Source organism: Callospermophilus lateralis, chromosome 7 (assembly GCF_048772815.1).
Source record: "Callospermophilus lateralis isolate mCalLat2 chromosome 7, mCalLat2.hap1, whole genome shotgun sequence".
NCBI classification, from domain to species: domain Eukaryota; kingdom Metazoa; phylum Chordata; class Mammalia; order Rodentia; family Sciuridae; genus Callospermophilus; species Callospermophilus lateralis.
In genome coordinates, this window is record NC_135311.1 from 127782309 (window position 1) to 127788138 (window position 5830).

The following is a 5830-nucleotide window of genomic DNA, read 5'->3' on the forward strand; positions in this document are numbered from 1 at the left end:
TGAGTTCGAAGCCAGCCTGAGCAACTTAGTGAGGCCCTAAGCAACTTAGTGAGACCCTGTCTCAAACAAAAGAAAAAGAGGCTAGGGTCAGGGGGTTTGCTGGGGATGTGGCTTAGTGGTAAAGCATCCCTGAGCTCAATTCCTGGTGACAAACAAATAAACAAAATGCTTATATATTAGTGCCCAGCATTTTGCAGTCTTCCTGGTAGCAATGCCAACAGGGCAGGGGCAGGCTGCTTCCATTTCAACCCCTATGAATGCACAGAAATTAGGAAACCTAACCCAGTTTGCCCTGAAGGTCAAAATCCAAAATTTTGCTCTCTGCCACTCTTTTAAAGCTTTGTACAACTTGGAGATGTAGCTTAGTGGTAGAGTATTTTCGTAGCATGCACAAAATCTTGGGCTCAGTCCCCAGAGCCACCAAGGAATTAAAAAGAAAAAAATCTAATTAAAACACTGTACAAACCAATACATCCTACAGAATTGGCCTCTCCCACCCACAGCAGCCCCCCCTGGTACTTTGTCTCTGTGAGTCTGGGAATCAAACCTGTGGGTTGAATCCTAGCTTTGTCATTTATCAGCTGTGCCATCACAAGTGAGTTATTTATCCTCCCGGAGCCTCACATGATTGACATGATGATTAAATTAGATGACGTATAAAAAGCCTGGCCCTTGGTCGGCCCTGAGTGACTCCCACCTAGGAGGTTGCAGGACTTGGTGTCAGATTCCTGCTGGAGGAAAGACATGCCTGTCTTTCCAGGCATGGTATCTCAGTCCCTTCCTCACACCCAGGAGCTTCCCAGTGCCTCAGACTCCTCCCTGTGATGCTGTGGGAATCTTGAAAGTGATCTTGAAAGTGCAGAAAGAACTGAATGCAAAGCACCTAGAAGCTAGAACACGAGTGACATTCAAGAAATGACAGCTAGCCAGACACGGTGGCGCACACCTGTAATACCAGCATCTCTGGAGGCTGAGGCAGGAGGATCATGAGTTCAAAGCCAGCCTCAGCAAAAGTGAGGCACTAAGTTACTCAGTGAGACCCTGTCCCTAAATAAAATACAGAATGGGCCTGGGGATGTGGTCAAATATCCCTGAGTTCAATCCCTCGAACCTCCCCCCCTCCAAAAAAAAATAATAAAAAGAAAAGAAATGACAGATAAATCAGGCTCTGTGGCTTATGCCTGTAACCAAGACAGGAGAATCACAGGTTCCAGGCCAGCCTGCACAACTTAGTGAGACCCTGTCTCAAAATAAAAAATAAAGTCAGGCATGGTGGTGCATGCAGGTAATCTCAGTGATGGGAGGCTGATGTAGGAGGATTGCCAAATTCAAGACCAACCGGTAACTTAGTGAGACCCAGTCTCAAAATAAAAAATTAAAACAAATTGGGGATCTGGAGCTATAACCCAGTGGTAGAGCAACCCTGGGTTTCAATCCAGTACTGAAAAAAAACAAAAGTGTGTGTGGAGGGGGGTGGACCAGATCACACCCAGCTACTACCTTCTCATCCGGAATAATTTCATGACAAGTGTGATTTCAGCTGGTGGAGGAACAGAGCTTTAGACCCTGTGAACCTGGGCAGGCTCAGCCTGACCCAGAACCAGCTCACTGGTGAAACTCCCTTCTCTAAGGAGCACAGGAGTTAGGGGAAGGGGACATATGACCAAAGGGCAGAGGTCCTGGTGGCCAGCGATGGTGAGAGCAGCCGATTTGCCATCAGAGAGACCTGCCTTCGAAGCCTCTCTGGGGCTGGGGACATGGCGCAGTGGTAGAGCACATGTTTAAGACCCTGGAAATGGAAAAAAAAAAAAAATCTGTCTCTGCCACTTCTTGGCTGTTTGACTGGCTAGATGACACCCTTCTCTGTTTTTCACCTGTAAAACTCTCAGTGGTACCTCTCTCATAGGATAGAATTAAATCAAATGACAGAGAGAGCACATGGCACAGCTGAGCTGCTTACAGTGGGCAGCCTGTGCCATTTTACCAGGAGGAGGCCACCGTGTGTGTGGGGTGCCTCTGCTTCACTGTTGTCCCCTCATGAGTTAATTTTGTTCACTTTGCATGGAACAAGCAATGGTCAATACAGAGGTATCCAGACTCCTGCCATCTTCCACTTACCAGCTGTGTGAACTTGGACATGTGACTTCACTTCTTTGGTCCTCAGTCTTTGCACCAGTCCAATGGGGACAATAGACTCTCTACCACACACAGTCATGGTTGAGGACGGGTTCCCGTACAGGCCCCTTAGATTAGCACATGGAACACACCTGCAAAAGCTTGTCCCTTCGTGACCTCAGCCTACCATGGCCGTGTGTGTGTTCTCAGACACTCTGTAGCCATCTGTGTCTTATAGAAAACCTTGATGCCTCTCTATTATTATTTTTTTGAGCAAAATTGACAATTCAGAAAGATGTACCCGATTTTTATTCACATGGCTTTGAGAGACCCGGCACGGGGCCAGCTTCACACAGAGTCATATATGTGCCTACCCGAGCCCATGTGCCCGCAGATGCACACACTTCGAGAAGGCCCTGCTACGCCCTCTGCTTCCCAAATGGACCGAAACAAACCGTCTCGCTGTGAAGAGCTGCTCTGAAGCCCACTCAGTGCGCTCCCTGGCAAGGGAGCTGAGGGCCTCAGCAGCGTCTTCCTTGACAAAACTCATCTGCAAGCTAAGTCCTGGCCCAGGTCCCAGCCCTGGCTCTATCCCTGCCTTGCTGTGCAACCCTGGGCATATAATTTTACCTCTTTGAGACTTTTTCATTTGTGAAAGGGAGCTAACCATTTCTACCTTTCAGGGTTCTTGTGAGGATTAGAGAAACATGCTGCATGAACCCAGGGCCTTGCCCAGGCGAGGCAAGCACGCTATCAACTGAGCTACATCCCCACCCCCTGGCTTGTATTATAACTCGGTGAAAGACACATTTCTTTCAGTGTGGGGGATTGAATGCACAGCCTTCGGCATGCTAGGCAAGGGCTCTGCCACTGAGCTGCGTTGTCAACCCTTCTTAGAGATTTTAAAATTTCGAAACAGGGTATTGCTAAGGTTGATCAGACAGACCTCGAACTTGAGATCCTCCTGCCTCAGCCTCCCAAGTAATGGGTTGTAGGCGTCAGCCTTTTATATATTTTTTAATAAAATGAAGCTGTGAGCTATGTACCTTATATAATTTATACATGTCATTGCTTTCAAACATGTCTGTTAAGCCAGTAAAATTATTTTCCCCCTAAGCTTGTTGTATTCCTTATTTTATTCATATTTTACCATGTCTGGGCCACTCACTGAAGCCCATTGGAGCCTCAGTTCTTTTATCTCTAAAATGGGAAGAAAAAAACCTCCCAAGGCAATTTTGAGAATTCTATGAGGTGGGGTATATTGAAACAGAGAGGGATTGGTTTTTTGCTCTCCCCTCTCCCTAGGCTGAATTTCTTTTTTTTTTAATACTTTTTTAAAAAAATATTTATTTATTTATTTATTTTTTAGTTATCGGTGGACACAACATCTTTATTTGTATGTGGTGCTGAGGATCGAACCCAGGCCGCACGCATGCCAGGTGAGCGCGCTGCCGCTAGAGCCACATCCCCAGCCCCCCTAGGCTGAATTTCTCAAAGTCAGGAAGGAATTTTCTTTGCCTCTGTGCCCTCAATATTGAATACCATTTTTTTCTGCTTAACTATTGCCACTGTGTTTTTATTACATCCTGTTTTTTTTCAATCCCCAAATTGGCTTATAACTTTTGATAATCATGGCATGATATCATTCTGTTCCTTGTGTCACTTAAAAAGCTAAACAGAGCAACGATATGTTCCCCGTGTGTCAATGTGCATTTGTCTTCCTGTGCACTGCTGGTTCCAGCCCCAAGTCCTCAGCTCACGCTCATTGTCAGTATGTTTCTGAAAGTTGAGTCATGTGGTTTGTTGAGAGTGCTGTGGTACCAAGGGTAAACACAGCTTTTTTCTTTTTTCCTGGTACTAGGGATTGAATTCAGGAGCACTTTACCCCCGAGCTACATCCTGAGCCCTTTTTATTGATTTTTTTTTTTTTTGACAGGGTCTTGCTAAGTTGCTTAAGGCCTTGCTAAGTTGCTAAGGCTGACCTTAAACTTGCCATCCTCCTGCCTCAGCCTCCTGAGTTTATTCAATTTTAACATTCATAAGTATACTCCTGAGTATTCTGTGTATCCTAATTTGTCACCAGTTTAGTAATGTATGATTCTTATTATCAGAAAAAATTTTTTAAAGTTCACATAATGATTTCACCCCACATTTTTCAAAAAAATTGGCATAAAATCTGTGATAATATATGGTAAAATATGGTATGCATAAAAAATTCATTAATAACGGTGATGAGGACGAGAACTTTCACTTATTGAACATTTACAGGGTGCAAGGCTCTGTGTTGTGTGCCTCATAATGAAAGGAGTAATAGACATTTAGAAGTTTTCACTTTGCTGCTTTCTTAAACATGAAGAAGTTGTTTTATTTTTTTCCCTTAGGCACGTTCTGTATTCCATATTGCAGACAAAATAATTTTATTATTGGGCCTTATGCATTTGGGGGCCAAGTCACCTGGATAACAATAAAAGCCATCCTTAGTTTCCTTGTCTCTAAGATCGGCTGGCCTTATTTGAAGACGGATCCTGCAGAAAGTGCCAGGGCCCTATGATCACATGGCACACATTCTAACTCGATGGAAGTCCTAGAAGGCAGGGTTGTGTGCTAGGGACTGATTTTTTATTTTTCCAAGCCCTCCCGTATTGTCATGTCACTTCTTCCTTTATAAACTTTTCAAGTCTCAGAGTCATCGATGGAGCAGCTGAAGCCCAGAGCGAAGGGGCCTTGGCAAAGGCCTGGGTTGCAGAGCCAGTCCTACATCCCGACACCAGGAACCCTCTGAGCTCAGGCAACTCTCTGAGTTCCTATGTTGGCACTCAGCTTTGGGCCTGGTGCCTCTCCACAGCAAATTATAAAATGGGTGTTGTCCCCACTTTTCCAGAGGAGGAAACTGAGGCTTGTGCAGGTAAAATAACTCCAGCCAGCCAGCCTTCACCCAAAGTGTGCTTTTTGCATAGGGCCCGGACACCCCTGCAGCTCTGCCTTCTGGGAGCCTCAGGTTTGCTAAAGTGGTCTTGCACCATCCTCTCTGAGTCCCTGGAGCAGTACTCTGGTACCCCAAAGCAAGGAATGATCACCAAGGCTGACCTCTGCACCCAACTCCCTGGACCCCAGTAGCTGGGGTCAGGGGGTTCACAGAGCAGGGGACTCAAGGCCCCTGTGCAGAAGTGATTTACATAGTGTCCCCCATCTCCAAAGCCCATTGTCTCCAGAGGAGACAATACAGATAAAGGACCCAGCCTAGTGGGCTGCCTGCATCAATCTGTAACCATGGAAACCCCTAGGGAGACAATTCGAAGCCCTCCCTGCACCCCCACCCCCATCCTGCAGCTGTGGCTCCAGGAATCAAGCCTCCAGCAGGGGGGGGAATTGCTGATAATTGCCACCCCCCACCACTGCCACCACCAAATGGGACACAGCTGGGTCTCCCTCAACATCCATCCCCCACTCTCTCCAACCCAGAACTGGTGTTGGTAAAGGGGCTTTGGATGGGTCTAAGGTCTAAGCCTTATGGGTCAGCTTCTAGAGCTCCACACTGGTGAGAAACCGTCCTTGATCCCAGAGTTGGTCACCGGGCATAACAGCTCAGGCGAATTCTCAACCTTGGACCCGTCCACCAGGTGCTTGGGAAAGATGTAGGTTTCTGGCGCATGACTTCCCTCTGGTGGCGAGTTGCTGCAATTGTGGAGAAGAACAAAAGTAGTGACTTCAGAAT